The sequence below is a fragment of the Schistocerca americana genome, chromosome 10 (genome assembly GCF_021461395.2).
Source record: "Schistocerca americana isolate TAMUIC-IGC-003095 chromosome 10, iqSchAmer2.1, whole genome shotgun sequence".
Classification (NCBI taxonomy): Eukaryota; Metazoa; Arthropoda; class Insecta; order Orthoptera; family Acrididae; genus Schistocerca; species Schistocerca americana.
The window spans coordinates 162,385,977-162,402,513 of NC_060128.1; positions in this window are offsets into that span (position 1 = coordinate 162,385,977).

Consider the following 16,537-nt stretch of genomic DNA (forward strand, 5'->3'; position numbering starts at 1 on the left):
CCGAGGTCGGCGTTTTATCCCCTTCCCCCCCCGGCGTGTCGGCGTTTTTCCGGGTGTCTATTTATTCCCGGAATAGTTTCACATTAATATAATACAAAAAGCAGAGTTGTCTGTAATGATGTTTAATTAGTGCAGTCATTGTTTTGAAGAACCTGTCACTATGTGCCTTCATCACAGCCTATTTGGCCCACTACTGTTTTTTTCCTTTGTGATACTGTTCTTGCCAGTGGCGATGTTTCATCAATTGCCACTAATGATATATGAGATGATCTCTTTCATCTTGTGGACTAGAGTGGTCATTAGACGAAAATTCTGGAGATAGTTGAGATTGACTTGCTATTTCTGATGACAACGAACTCTGCATTGCTCTTGGAATTAAAATATCCCTTAGAAAGTGCATGTGTTAGAACCAAGGCCAAGTGGAATTGCGTTTCTGTGGGCTTTTTTCTTGGTCACCTGATCTAATGTTACCAAGTTTTTTATGTTCTTCTCTGTAATTCTCTCTCAGATGTTTACATTTAGATTTCGCTGTTTTAACTGAAAGAACAATGAAATGGTTTAAGAAAACAGGTTCTGTAGTTCCCTACTACCACAGAAGTATGAAAATAGACTAACTACGTAAATGTGTATCATACTCTCTAATAAAACTGTTAAAAAGCTTGTCACGTTAGAGTAGCAAGTTCATAAAGTTGCTTCTCAGGTATATTTCAACTGGGATATCCTATCATGCACTACTATGATAATTGTGAATAGAAATGTCAATTGTATCATTGGTTGTGAAAAAAGGGTTGAATGGCCTTGTGGTAAGCAAGTACTCTTATTATTTTAGCAATGCTGAATGTATCCTGATTTAAAGAAATATTTCAATGTGTCTGAAATAGGGTTTCCCAAACTACGTATGATATTTAGATGGAAAACGCATACGTACCGAGAGTCCTAAAATTCTAAAATTACAAAATGGGTTATTAAATTGTACTCCAAGCAGTTGCTGGTCACACATTTTTAGGCAGAGATATTGGCATCTGTAGTAAACAGAGTGATGGAGGTCTGTTAGTGTAAGAGGCCTACCAATGGAGAACTTCAAGAAATGTCATTTGAATCACCATGTATTTTTGGAAAATGAGGCTTATCCAATTTTTAGAGAATTTGATGATACCTTTTCCTTGCATAAAATTGAGCAACAGGAAGAGTCTGTACAGAAAAATGCATTCCAGAGCAAGTCAGTTTGTTCAGTGCACATCTGATAATATGAAAGATGCATGGAAACCACTGAAGAAGGAAACTGAAATACCCATTGACATCAAATATCTGGGTGCATTTGCCCTTTTAATATCGTCATTGATAGAGGATGATGCATCAGTGCTAACAATGCTGGTATGCTAGCTGCTGGTACCACAATCGACAGAAATTCTACATTACGTTCGAAGGCAGTCAGAACTGGTTCGTTGAACATTTATTTACAAATAGAAATTAAAACATTTCAATAATCCACAACAAAATAGCTCATAATGTATACTAATTTATTACATTATATCTGCATATTGGTTGATTGTAAATAAAAAAAATTAAGAATAAAGAAAGATATTTTATATTCATGCCTACCATCTGACCAGCTCCTGTGCCACTTCATTCCATAAACTGGAAATTACATCATGGTTGTGGTATTTGCCCAGTCTCTGGTTCCAAATAGCTGGGTGCAGCTTAACTTCATTTACAAGTTGCTCCACATCCATGATGACAAGAGCAATATGAAGCACGTAACAAAGAACAATGATGTTGACCTGCTATTGCCTGACTGCAACGCGAATAGCTTTCAGGTAGTCCCCACCACCCCCAACCCCTCTCCCCACCATGCACGCACACCATACACATGTGAACCCATTAAAAAACCTAAATGTATGGTCTGTATGTGTGTGAGATTGCGCACATGTACAGGTAGAAGTGTCAATGACATAGGCCTGATAAAATTTGGTGTAAAATTAATCACAAACACAAACTGGAGATTTGCGATACGTTTACTGCAGAAACTGAATCGCAATTCTGTAGTCTCGTTGTCTACTATGACACTTTGACAGAAAAAATAATGAAACTACTGCTGCACTGTCAAGGTAATCCCCACTCTTTGGCTAAATGGCTGTTAGCTGCCGGAGGCCAAATAAATAAATTTAGAAAAATCCTCGCCTTTAGCTAGTCTGTGCTGTCGTGTAGAACAATGTCTTCACTCTTTTGCTGGTATTGTTTTGACTCTGCAGTAACTCGTCGAGTTTTGAAGTACAAAAGAACTATGAGGTTATGGATTCATCCCATAAATAGCGACAGACATTTAGGAGAATTTTTTTCTTTACACAAAGAACTTAAAAACTATCCTGAAAAATTTTATTCATATTACAGAATGAATCATAATACATTTCAGTAGGTGCTGCAGAACATTCAAGACAAAATTTCGAAACGGAACACACATTTTCGAAAACTAGAACAGAAGAAGAAAAATTATGTATAACGATAAGGTAAGATTCGTTAGTACACGCTTTTTGGTATGCAGTAGAACTTTGTACAGCATTCACTACCTCCAATTAATTAATTGTAGTCCTGTTTTTGCATTTTAAGTTTCACAAAGGGGAAGAGAGTTTATGGGACTCCTGAGAATCATTAGGAAGTAATTAGCTTCATTTTGGGTAATGTCATGCTGTGCCTTCAATGAAGAGTTGCAGAAATACTCCTTCAGAATTTTCCAACTTTTTTCTTCATGATGCAGCGCTTGGCAGTGGTGATGGTGCATCATGTGGAGCCACTGATAACCTCACAGAATTCTTTTCATTACCTTGTAAGATATACACATTTCAATGAGGTGCAGATAGTGTACTCTGTAATAGATGTCTGCTATACTTCATAAATATTCTTGAGGTAAGGTTTATTGGATAATGAAATAGCCCTGCCCTATCTGATAATGTTTTCCCTTGCTTCTCAAGTCTGTTCAGTTACTACAGATGTGTGATGTCAAAGCTTAGTAGCATTACTTCGTTGTAGTACTGGCAGCCACTTTGCATACTGATGGTCAAGACATGTAATGAAGCAAGGATCTACATTTACAGTGTACCACCATACTGGATTTTGATGGTATGCCTAAGAGAACCCAAAACATTTGTTTAGCATTCTTTCAATGTATATAACCCATTTTTGAAAATACACCAGGAGAACATACGTATGGAAAGGTGTTACAGGTTGAAAGGTTTCAGAACCAGTGGCTCCTCATTCCAACAGAAGGATTATAGGGGAAGGAAAAGAGGTGTAGGAAAAGGACTGGTGAGGTCTAGGAAAAGGGGAAGAGTCCAGAGAAGTGGCGGGGCGGCATCTGTGAGAAACAGTTGCATGTGGTATGCTGGTGCATTCTCTTAAAGTGTGTTTTCAGTAATTAATGAGTTGGAGAAAATGAGTTTTAACATGGAAATACAGTGCTTCCAGACAAATGTTTGTATAACAGTTTCTTCATCTGTGTGTGACCAATGTGTCCTGCAATTTCTGCCATACACTTTTGTTACAACCTGTATATATGACAGAACTACAGCAAAGCACTGCTCTTCCCAGTGACTAGAAGTTCTCTGTCTTGCAGCTGATACTGAATGTTGCGGAAATCTTTCACATCATAAAAACATCATCTCTTCAGACTTGGTAGTTTGCATGATGTCGCAGCAGCTGCTGCTGCTGCTGCTGCTGCTGCTGCTGCTGCTGCTGTTGTTGTTGTTGTTGTTGTTGTTTTCTTCAGTCCAGAGACTGGTTTGATGCAGCTCTCCATGCTACTCTGTCCTGTGCAAGCTGCTTCATCTCCCAGTACCTACTGCAAGCTATATCCTGCTGAATCCTCTTAGTGTATTGATCTCTTGGTCTATGATTTTTACCCTCTACGATGCCCTCCAGTACTAAATTAGTGGTCCCGTGATGCCTCAGAACATGTCCTACCAACCGATCCAGTCTTCTAATCAAGTTATGCCACAAATTTCTCTTCTCCCCTATTCCATTCAGTACCTCCTCATTAGTTACGTGACCTACCCGTCTAATCTTCAGCATTATTCTGTAGGAACACATTTCAAAAGCTTCTAACTCTTGTTGTCTAAACTATTTATGATCCATGTTTCACTTCCATACAGGGCTACACTCCCTACAAATTCTTTCAGAAAAGACTTCCTGACCCTTAAATCTGTATGCGATGTTAACAAATTTCTCTTCTTCAGAAATGCTTTCCGTATCATTGCTAGTCTACATTTTATATCCTTTCTATTTCAAGCATCAGCTATTTTGCTCTCAAATAGCAAAACTCATTTACTACTTTAAGTGTCTCATTTCCTAATCTAATTCCCTCAGCATCACTCGATACAGTTAGACTACATCCCATTATCCTTGTTTTGCTTTTGTTGATGTTCATCTTACATCCTCCTTTCAAGACACTGTCCATTCCGTTCAGCTGCTCTTCCAGGTCCTTCGCTGTCTCTGACAGAATTACAATGTCATCATAAAACCTCAAAGTTTTAATTCTTGTCCATGGATTTTAGTTCCAACTCCAAATTTTTCTTTTGCTTCCTTTCCTGCTTACTCAATATACAGATTGAATAACATCGGGGAGAGGCTACAGCCCTGTCTCACTCCCTCCCTAACCAGTGCTTCCCTTTCATGTCCCTCGACACTTGTAACTGCCATCTGGTTTCTGTACAAATTGTAAATGTCCTTTTGCTCCCTGTATTTTACCCCTGCCACCTTCACAATTTGAAAGAGAGTATTCCAGTCAACATTGTTTAAAGCATTTCTCTAAGTCTACAAATGCTAGAGACGTAGGTTTGTCTTTCTTTAATCTATCTTCTAAGATAAGTTGCAGGGTCAGTGTTGCCACAAGTGTTCCTACATTTCTACGGAATCCAAGCCGATCTTCCCTGAGGTCGGCTTCTACCAGTTTCTCCACTTGTCTCCAAAGAACTCGTGTCAGTATTTTGCAACTGTAACTTATTAAACTGATAGTTCGGTAGTTTTCGCACCTGTCAACACCTGCTTTCTTTGGGATTGGAATTATTATATTCTTCTTGAAGTCTGAGGGTATTTCGCCTGCTTTATATATCTTGCTCACCAGATAGTAGAATGTTGTCAGGGCTGGCTCTCCCAAGGTTGTCAGTAGTTCCAATGGAATGTTGTCTACTCCCGGGGCCTTGTTTCAACTCAGGTCTTTCAGTGCTCTGTCAAACTCTTCACGTAGTATCATATCTCCTATTTCATCTTCATCTGTGTCCTCTTTCATTTTCATAATAATGTCCTCGAGTACATCGCTCATGTATAGACGTTCTCTAGGACCAAATTGAGGAGCTAATCTCAAAGGTTGTGGAACGTGTCAGTACATGAAATTACAACATAAAAGTGATAACAGATAAAAATAAAAAAAAGAAAAGCCACAGGTTTAAGTAACTGCAATCGACAATACAAAAAGAATCAGCTTAATTTTTCAAGGAACTCCTCGACAAAATAGGAGTAGTGACCCATGAAGAAACCTTTCAGTTTAGATTTGAAAGCGTGTGGATTACTGCTAAGGTTTTTGAATTCTTGTGGTAGATTACCGAAAATGAATGCAGCAGTATACTGCACACATTTCTGCACAAGAGTTAAGGAAGTATGATCCAAATGCAGGCTTGATTTCTGCTGAGTATTAACTGAGTGTAAGCTGCTTATTCTTGGGAATAAGCTAATATTGTTAACAAGAAATGCCAGTAAGGAATGATACGTTGAGAGGCCAATGTCAAAATACCCAGTCTCATGAACAGGGGTCGAAAAGAAGTTTGTGAACTTACACGACTTATTGCTCGTCTCTGAGCTAAAAATAGCCTTTTAGAATAGGAAGAGTTACCCCAAAGTATAATACCATGTGACATAAGCAAAGTAGACGTTTTTGTCAGATGATCACTCACTTCAGATACCGTTCGAATAGTAAAGATGGCAGCATTAAATCCGTGAACAAGATACTGATGGTGGGCCTTCCACGACGGTTTACTATATCTGAACACTTAGACATTTGAACTGTTTAGTTTCACTAACCATATGCCCATTCTGTGAAATTAAAACGTCAGGTTTTGGTGAATTGTGTGTTAGAAACTATAAAAACTGAGTCTTGGTGTGATTAGCGTTAGTTTATTTTTTACAGGCCATGAACTCGCATCATGAACCACACTATTTCAAATTGAGCAAATGTTGCACACATCTTTTACTACCAAGCCAGTGTCATCAGCAAACAAATATCTTAGCTAACCATAATACAAGAGGGCATATCATTTATATACATAAGGAACAAGTGGCCCCAACACTGATGCCTGGGGCACCCCTCACCTGCCAGTACCCTACTCAGAGCCCCCCATCACATCCATTCTCAACCCTCTGAATGGTGATGTTTTGCTGTCCTTTGCTAAAGTAAGAGGTGAACCAATTGTGAGCTACTCCCCATATTCTGTAATGGTCCAACTTCTGGAGCAATAGTTTGTGATCAACACAATCAAATGCCTTAGTTAAATCAAAAAATATGCCTAGCATTTGAAACTTTTCGTTTAACCCATCCAGTACATCACAGAGAAAAGAGAATATAACATTTTCAGTTGTTAAACAACTTCTAAAGCCGAACTGTACATTTGATAGCAAATCGTGTGATATGAAATGATCAATTATCCTTACATACACAGCCTTTTCAATAACTTTTGCAAACACTAACGGCATAGAAATAGGTCTAAAATTATGCATATTATCCCTTTCCACCTTTTTATAAAGCGGCTTTACTACTGAGTACTTCAATCGTTCAGGAAACTGACCATTCCTATAGGAAAAATTAAAAATATGGCTAAATACAGGGCTAACATTTGTGGCACAGTACTTTAATATTCTGGGAGGGACTCTATCATATCCATGAGACTCCATAGTCTTCAGTGATTTAATTGACTCAATCTCTCTCTTGTCTCTTATCAGAGGAGTATTTCAGACATCAATCTTGGAAAGGAATTTTCCGAGAGTTATACGATTCCCTTGTAGAAACTAAATTTTTATTTAATTCACCAGCAGTGCTCAGAAAATGATTGTTAAATACAGTACATATATCTGATTTATCAGTAACGAATATTTTTACTACGAATTGACTTTATATCGTCGACCTTGTGCTGCTGACCAGCCACTTCCTTCACAACTGACCATATGGTTTTAATTTTATCCGGTGAATTAGCTATTCTATTTGCATACCACATAATCTTTGCCTTCCTAATAAAATGTTTAAGCACCTTACAATACTGTTTGTAATGGGCTACTGTAGCTTGATTGTGACTACGTCTAAAATTTTGATATAATTCCCGCTTTGTTCTACAAGATATCCTTATCCCGCTGGTCAGTCACCTGAGTTTCCTTTTACTGGTAGTACCCAGTTTAGAATGTTCTAATGGAAAGCAACTCTCAAAGAGCATGAGAAATGTGTTTAAGGAAAGCCAATGAACATGCCGCTTTTGGACGTTAGCGTAATTAGCTGTTGCTTAACGTTTGCAAAAATCTTTTAGCTTTCATTATTCTCACGGGAAGTCACTCTTGTTCCTTGACGAGGTTTAAAAAACTCTGTACTGCTGTTGGATTAACTTTCCTACATACTTTGTAATTATATGTGACATTTGTTTAAATACAAAAGTCTTTTAGTGTTAAAATTAGTGTATCATGGTCTGAAAGGCCATTCACGCTTTTACTAACAGAATGCCCATCTAGTAATGAAGAATGAATAAAAATATTGTCTATGGCTGTGCTACTGTTCCACTGCACCGTAGTTTTAAAAAACAGTCTGCATCAGATCATATGAATTTAGGATATCTACCAACATCCTTTTTCTTGCACTATCATATACAAAATTTATATTGAAGTCACCACATACAACTAATTTCTGCTACTTCCTATTAAGTGAATCAAGAACCCTCTCTAGCTCAAGAAGAAATGCTCTGAAGTCAGAGTTAGGGGACCTATAAACAACAAAAATTTGAAGTTTAGTTTCATTAAATTCACTGTCCCTGCACAACATTCAAATATGTGTTCAGTGCAGTGCTGTGATACGTCTGACTCAAATGGAATACTACTTTTTTATGCGTGTACTGCTATGGCTCATGTACATAATTAGTTCCTGCTGGATTGTACTTGAATACAGTATTTATGTTGTTACTACTACCGTGGAATAAAGTTGTTCAGACTACTGGTCGTATTGTACTTATATCTAATTACAACATGATATGTATTACCAGAAACAGTAAAAGACGAAGAATAAAGACTGACTGCTGCTGCCATGCAGCAGCACTGCTCAGTCGCTGCTGGAATACTGGTTATTCTTTCCGTTTTACTGTCCCTGTTAATATTGCACTAGGCTATTGTAGGACTGCTCTATCGAATAGGTATATAAAACTTCACTTTAAAAAAATCATCTTGTTAATAACAGAAAACAAACCAATGTCTTTCATTGGCACTGGGCATCCCATGGAAGGTGTAATGAGCAGTATTTGTTTGGGCTGATTCCAGCTACACATTGCAAAAAAGTAACTAGCAATATATGTCGAAACACGGGGAAAAATACGCCTGACAACTCTTAGTAGGGTCACTGTGTGTGTGTGTGTGTGTGTGTGTGTGTGTGTGTGTGTGTGTGTAATGGCAGGGGCATGGTATACAGTCTCTATCAAAACAATATCTGAAAGCAAAGCATAGGGCTATAGATGGGGAGAAGCTAAATTAAATGTGTTTAGCTGTAAAATGGAGTATACATGAAGGATTCAATGACTACCATAGTAGAATCTTACTGATAGATCTCTCTCAAAACGTGAAGAAATTCTGGTTGTTGGTGAGTCCTTATTGATTACATACTGTAAATCCCTTGGGCACAATACTGTTTTTGTTCTCACAATAAAACTGGCTCAGCAAGCTGCCGTAAACCATGAAATAAGTTTGACAAAGGAGTGTCCAGAATATTAAACAGCAGTCATACTGCGCACTTGCGGAAACATGTTAACTTTAAAATGCAAAACAAATACAGAGCAAATTTGTCATGCAGGAATATACAATACTACAACAAAATAGTAATGAGTACAAAAAGAGGTCCCATCAGGAAAGCAAGCAAATTTGTAAGAGGTGTCTGAAGATGGATTTGTAATAAACTCAAAATCAGTAATGGTTTGATTTAAATAAACCTTTTTAAACCACACATCACAATGGGAAGCACACCCTACCACACACTTCATTGTAGTTAGAACGCAAACGTCAATGCAGATGTAGATCATCAGATATTGGACTCTTACACTGGACAAAACTAGTGTTTGTGTTTTGTTTATGGAACCGTTTGCGAGGAAAATTGCAGGGCAACGACAGAAAACCTTAATCAGGACAACCAGTTGAAGATTTAAACCCAGCACATCACACACACACATACACGTGTGTGTGTGTGTGTGTGTGTGTGTGTGTATATACAGTCTCAACTACACCATCCAGGCTGATCAATGTAACTACTACCTGGCAAAAGCCTGAATAATCATCTTTTGCAACACGGACTGCTGCACAACATGCAGGAAGAGAGTGAATTAGGTTCAGGATGATACTAACAGGGATGTGGTGCCACGCCAACTCAATTGCCGTGGCCAGATGCCATAGCGTGAACAACCGGTTCGAGGTGGCCCCCTACAGATTCTCGGTTGGGTTTAAATCCATGGAGTATGGTGGTCAGGGGAGTATGATAAATTATCCTTGTGCTCTTTGAACCAAGCAGGTACACTGCAAGCTACGTGACTCGTTGCATTGTCCTGCAGGAAGATGTCATTGTGCCAAGGAAAAACAAAATGCCTGTAGGTGTGGACATAGTCCCCCATGGATAGATGCATACTTCCATTTTGTCTTACAGAATGACGATATTAAGCAGGGAATACCAAAAAAACATTCGCTAGACCTGGACCCTTAAGACGATTGTTGCAGGGTGTTTGTTTTCAGATGTTTCACGCCGTATACGCCAATGGCCATGTGTCCGATAGAGCATAAAACGTGATTTATCTGAAAAGGCCATCTGTCACGACTCAGTGGACCTCCAGTTTCGATGCTGACGTGCAAATTCCAGTCTTCGTCGCCGATGGACAGCAGTCAGTACGGTCCATGAACCAGGCACCTGCTGCGGAGGCCCATACATATCAACGTTGGCTGGACGATCGTTGAGGAAACACTTTTGGTAACCCCTTGGTTTTTATGCGCCACATTTTGCCGAGCAGGGTATACTTCAACCATGGCGGCAGGTGGACAGTTTACAGATTTATCCGTTTCGGAAATGGTTCCACCCGTGGTCCAAAAGCCAATGAACATGCCGCTTTTGGACGTTAGCGTAATTAGCTGTTGCTTAACGTTTGCAAAAATCTTTTAGCTTTCATTATTCTCACGGGAAAGTTTAAATTAACAATGAAGGAAATGACCGGCTAAGCAGAGAGGACATTGAAAATCATGTACGGCGCGCATACACTGTAATCTAGTGGCTTTTGTACGTGTGAGGTCGTTTCTCAGCTTGATAGGCTGCAAGTGTCCTGTATCAAACTGTCCGTCTCGACTTCCTTTCCACCACCATGATACGTTGCAGACAGTTATCATTTACATACTGTAGAGTGGACTGCATTTGTAAAGCATATTTCTCGAATAATAATACCAAGTTCTCGAGAAACTTTCTTTATAACGCTGAACTCTAGGGGGCCAAAAATCCTGACATCCTCCGCGTGAAGTCAACGTCTGAACAAATGTTATGCAAACGACCAATGACGAATGCCACAGAAGTACAGAGGCGTGTATAACTTAAGGGCGGAAGTAACTTTCACAAGATGTTCCACTGCCAAGTAACATAGCTCGATGAAAGTTGAACCATACATAGAAAGCACTGCTACAGTATATTACAGAAGGTAACTGAAAGAAATACGTAATGAGACGAAAATAAATGACATTTCTATTGAAAGACAAGAACTACAGTGAAGTCACAATAACTACACTGAAATCACCGTGAATTATATTGTCCTCTGTACAAAAAAGACAGGGCATGGTTTTTAATAGTTTGTCTAATCGCCATGGGCGGCAATTCGTGCTCTGCAACATGCTCACATGCTAGCCACAAGATTGGTGAGGAGCCCTGCAGTAGAGCATTCCATTCCTCGACCAGTGCGGCTGTGAACTGCCGTATGGTTGGTGCACGAGGATGTGCTGCAATACGTCTCGCCGAATCCACACATACTCGATGGGATGCAAACTGGGGGACGGGCAAGCCAGTCCATACGCCGAATATCCTCTCATTCCAAGATCCCCTCCATCTATGCAGTTCGATACAGCCCCGAACTGTCATTCGTAAAAATGAAGTCCGGACCAAATGCACTCCCAAGATGACACACAGGGGAAAGGGGTACAGGGTCACAATATCGGTGACTGGTGAGTGTACCGTGTTCAAAATTTTGGAAGTCAATACGCCCAGACAACATTACACCTCCTTACACCATAGCACCTGGATCACCAAAACGATTATGTTAGACAATGTTCCTGAGTGCATCGCCATATGAGGTTACATCCAGAATCACTACTCGGACTGAGAAGATCACGCGGCGCCACTCCTCACCAGTCCAGTCCCTATGCTTTTCGCACCATCACAGACGGAGCCGTCGACTTGCGGGTGTCAACGGATCACAATTCCTGGTTGTAGAGCAGAGAGAGACCCCCCGCCATGTCCTCTTGCTCCCAACAGTCGACATGCCACTGTGGAGTGTGAGACTAAATGCCCTGCAGTTCGTGAAGTGAAATATGGTTGCACCCGCTGTTTGACGTGCCTCCCTTCTTGCCTGTTGCATAATGTAGTGGTCACCTGTTGCTGTAGCTGATCGTGGTCGACAACCTCTTCTCTTTCAGACAGCAGTGCCTGTGGTTCGGAATGCTCCCAGATTACGCGCTGCGGGGCCAACCCCATTTTGCGCTACAATCACGCTGATCTTACGCCAAGTGACGTCCAGTTTCCTGTGCACGACTAGGAGACCTCTGGCAATATGCTCCCTCACTTTCATTAATTTCCAGCGAGTAGTTAATGTGTCACCTTACTTTATGTATCTCGTCCTTCAGTTTTGAAGAGTAGTGTGTATTGTTCCATTTTTTTTTTTTTTTAAATTCGGTGTATTCATCTTGAAGAAGCGTAGCTCACTGTGCACAAATTACCCTGACTACGTATATTCATCCAGTATTTGAGAATCGGAGCACTTTTTAGCGACTTTCAACAAACTTTAAACATAATTTCAAACCTCTATGAAACTTTTTCTTGTTGATGTCCCTCCACAAAATGATGAAAGGAAAATATGTTTATCGTGTCCTACATTCTCACTATTCTTGCAGTAAAATCATCAGCATTGGGCATAACGTCATTACATCTTTATTCAAGGTGAAAGGATATTAATGATAAGATTCGCTGATGACATCGCTATCTTCTGTGAAAGTGAACAAGAATTGCAGTATCTGTTGAATGGAATGAAGTCTAACGAATACAGAATATGGACTGAGAGTAAATCGAAGAAAGACGAAAGTAATTACAAGTAGCAGAAATAAGAACAGCGAGAACTTAACATCATAACTGGTGGTCACGAAGTATATAAAGTTAAGGAATTCTGCTATCTAGGCAGAAAAATAAACAATGACAGATGGAGCAAGGAGGACTTAAAAAAGAGACTAGCACAGGCAAAAGGAGCATTCCTGGTCAAGAGAAGACTATTAGTATCAAACATAGGTCCTAATTGGCGGGAGAATTTGTGAGAAATTATGTTGGACCACAGTACTGTTTGGCAGTGAGACATGGAATGTGGGAAAATCGGAACAGAAGAGAATACAAGCGTTTGAGATGTCGTTCTACAGAAGAATGTTGAAAACTGGGTGAACAGATAAGGTGAGGAATGACGGCGAAGAAAAAAACTGACAAGAAGGGACATCTGTTAAGACATAAAGAAATAACTTCCATGGTAATAGAGAGAGCTGTAGAGGATAAAAACTGTAATAGAAGGCAGAGATTGGAATAACTGAGGATGTAGGCTCTAAATGCTAGTCTGAGATGAAGAGGTTGGGACAGGTGAGGAATTCGCGGCGGGCCGAAAAAATTATCTCTATTCCCAACACACTTTGCAGACAACAGCCTGTCAACGCATTTCACTTAATGTAGCTGCAAAATTACAACACTGTATGACACGTCGATACGTCATAAACGTTCAGATACGTAACAAATTAGCTTTCGCCTAAAATGGAGCTCAAAATACCCGGTTTATACTCATAATGAGAGCACTTAGAGACCTGCAACAGACATTACCTTTCAAACCTTCCCTGATGTTTTCCTCGATTACGTGCTTAGCGACAAATATTTAACAAATCTGTAAAGTACTCAGACATTTTAAGCTGTCTGTATATGGGAGTTCGATTTTTTAAAGAATTGAGGAAGGGGCTTTACCGGTACGGTACTAAATATTTTTTACGGCCCTGCATATCTGTACGTAACAACCGAGACGCAAACATTCCGCAGCCATTCGTCCTACTTCAGGATGCAAGATAACCGCCATAAGCTTCTGAAGAGCAAATATGGTAAAAAATGTACGTGCGTCACGGCTGTCCTTGAAGGCGACATAGACCTTGGGGAACAAATTGGGGCGAATGTAGCCGTCTCTGTAAAAGATTGCTTTGCTGGAAGTTCAGGTTCAGAATGCTACAGACACAGGAATGACTGACAACAATAGTCTATAAGTCGCTTTCTAGACGTCTTCAGTTAGAAATGTAATTATATAGCAGTCTCTGATTGCATCATTAATGAACCGCAACTGGACAGCTTCATATAATAAGATATCGGGTAACCATGCTTATTCCTATGAAATGGAATAAGGAACGACCTAAAGCTGAAAGAGCACATGGATCAAATTGTAAGAAAAGTAAATGGCACCCTGAGATCCATTGCAGGCAAGACATCCCGCTGGTTTTCATGTCAGTAGACACTAAACATTTGATTTAGAAATTTTGAGGACATACCTGCTAATCATTTTCTCCTATTCGTTTCTGCAGCGCACTTTTACAACATGGTCAATGTTATAAATATAAAAACGGCAATTATGGTAAAACCTGCATTTACATTCGCACATTTTATATTTTTCCTCTGTTAGCGTTATTTACTGTTTGTCCCGGAGTAGGGCCTATTCTCTCAATTGTTCTCCTGCCATTAAGAAATTCGTATGGATACGATTTCCCACATTTTACGCTTTTGAATCACTGCCACAAGCTTCAACATCGATTTTCAAATCGAGTTATGCGGAAAATATCGTGTTCCTGCTCACACACAATCTGTGGGGTAATGCATAACATTTCCAAGGTTTTACTTCATTTTTACATGCTTGGGTGTGACATCCATTTATGCCACAAAAATTAATTCTTTTTGTTGGCGAGAACGAAAAATGCTCGTGCCTGTCGGATGCTCAAGAATACATTGACGTCACGAAAGTCATGGGATACCTCCTAATATCATTTCAGACTTCGTTTCTCCCTACGCAGTGCAGCAAGTCGACGTAGCATGGACTCGACAAATCGTTGGAAATCCCCTGCTGAAATACTGAGCCATACTGCCTCTATAGCCGTCCAAAATTGCGAAAGTGTTGCCGGTGCAGGATTTTGTGAACGAACTGACCTCTAGATTATGTCACATAAATGTTCGACTGGATTCTTGTCGGACGATCTGGGTAGACAAATCACTCGCTCTAATTGTCCAGAACAACTGTGGCCAGGTGAAATGGCACATTGTCATCCATAAAAATTTCACTGTTGAATGGCTGCAAATGATCTCCAAGAAGCCGAACATAACTATTTCCACTCATTGATCGGTTCAGTTGGACGAGAGAACTCAGTCCATTCCATGTAAACACAGCCCACACCATTATGGAGCCGCCACCAGTTTGCACTGTGCCTTGTTGACAACCTGGGTTCATGGCTTCGTGGCGTCTGCGTCACTCTCCAACCCTACCATCAGCTCTTGCCAACTAAAATCGAGTCTCAACTGACCTGGCCACGGTTTTCCAGACGTCCAGGGTCCAACCGATATAGTTACGAGCCTAGGAGAGGCGCTGCAGCTTTATCCAAAATTTTTGAGAAAGTAATGTATTCAAGAGTAGCTTCACATATCTGTAAAAATGAAGTACTAATAAAATGTCAGTTTGGTTTCCAGAAAGGTTTTTCAACAGAAAATGCCATATATGCTTTCACCAGTCAAATTTTGAATGATCTGAATAACCGAACACCACCCATTGGGATTTTTTGTGATCTCTCAAAGGCTTTTGATTGTGTAAATCATGAAATTCTGCTAGACAAGCTCAAGTATTGTGGCATGAGTGGGACAGTGCACAAATGGTTTAATTCGTACCTAACTGGAAGAGTGCAGAAAGTTGAAATAAGTAGTTCTCGTAACATGCAAAGATCAGCACATTCCTCAAACTGGGGAACTATCAAGAATGGGGTTCCACAAGGGTCAGTCTTGGGTCCTTTGTTGTTCTTATTGTATATTAATGACTTGCCATTCTATATTCATGAAGAGGCAAAGTTAGTTCTCTTCGCTGATGATACAAGTATAGTAATCACACCTGAGAAACAAGAATTAACTGATGAAATTGTCAATACTGTCTTTCAGAAAATTACTAAGTGGTTCCTTGTAAACGGACTCTCACTGAATTTTGATAAGACACAGTACATACAGTTCCGTACAGTGAATGGTATGACGCCATTAATAAATATAGACCTTAATCAGAAGCATATAGCTAAGGTAGAATATTCCAAATTTTTAGGTATGTCCATTGATGAGAGATTAAATTGGAAGAAACACATTGATGATCTGCTGAAACGTTTGAGTTCAGCTACTTATGCAATAAGGGTCATTGCAAATTTTGGTGATAAACATCTTAGTAAATTAGCTTACTACGCCTATTTTCACTCATTGCTTTCATATGGCATCATATTTTGGGGTAATTCATCACTGAGGAATAAAGTATTTATTGCACAAAAGCGTGTAATCAGAATAATAGCTGGAGTCCACCCAAGATCATCCTGCAGACATTTATTTAAGGATCTAGGGATATTCACAGTAGCTTCTCAGTATATATACTCTCTTATGAAATTTGTTATTAACAACCAAACCCAATTCAAAAGTAATAGCAGTGTGCATAACTACAATACTAGGAGAAAGGACGATCTTCACTATTCAAGATTAAATCTAACTTTGGCACAGAAAGTGGAGAATTATACTGGCACTAAAGTCTTTGGTCAGTTACCAAATAGGATCAAAAGTCTGACAGATAACCAACAAGTATTTAAGAAGAAATTAAAAGAATTTCTGAATGACAACTCCTTCTACTCCATAGAGGAATTTTTAGATATAAATTAAGAAAAAAAATAAAAAAATAAAAAAAAATAAAATAAAAAATAAAGAAAAACAAAAAAACACAAAAAAAAT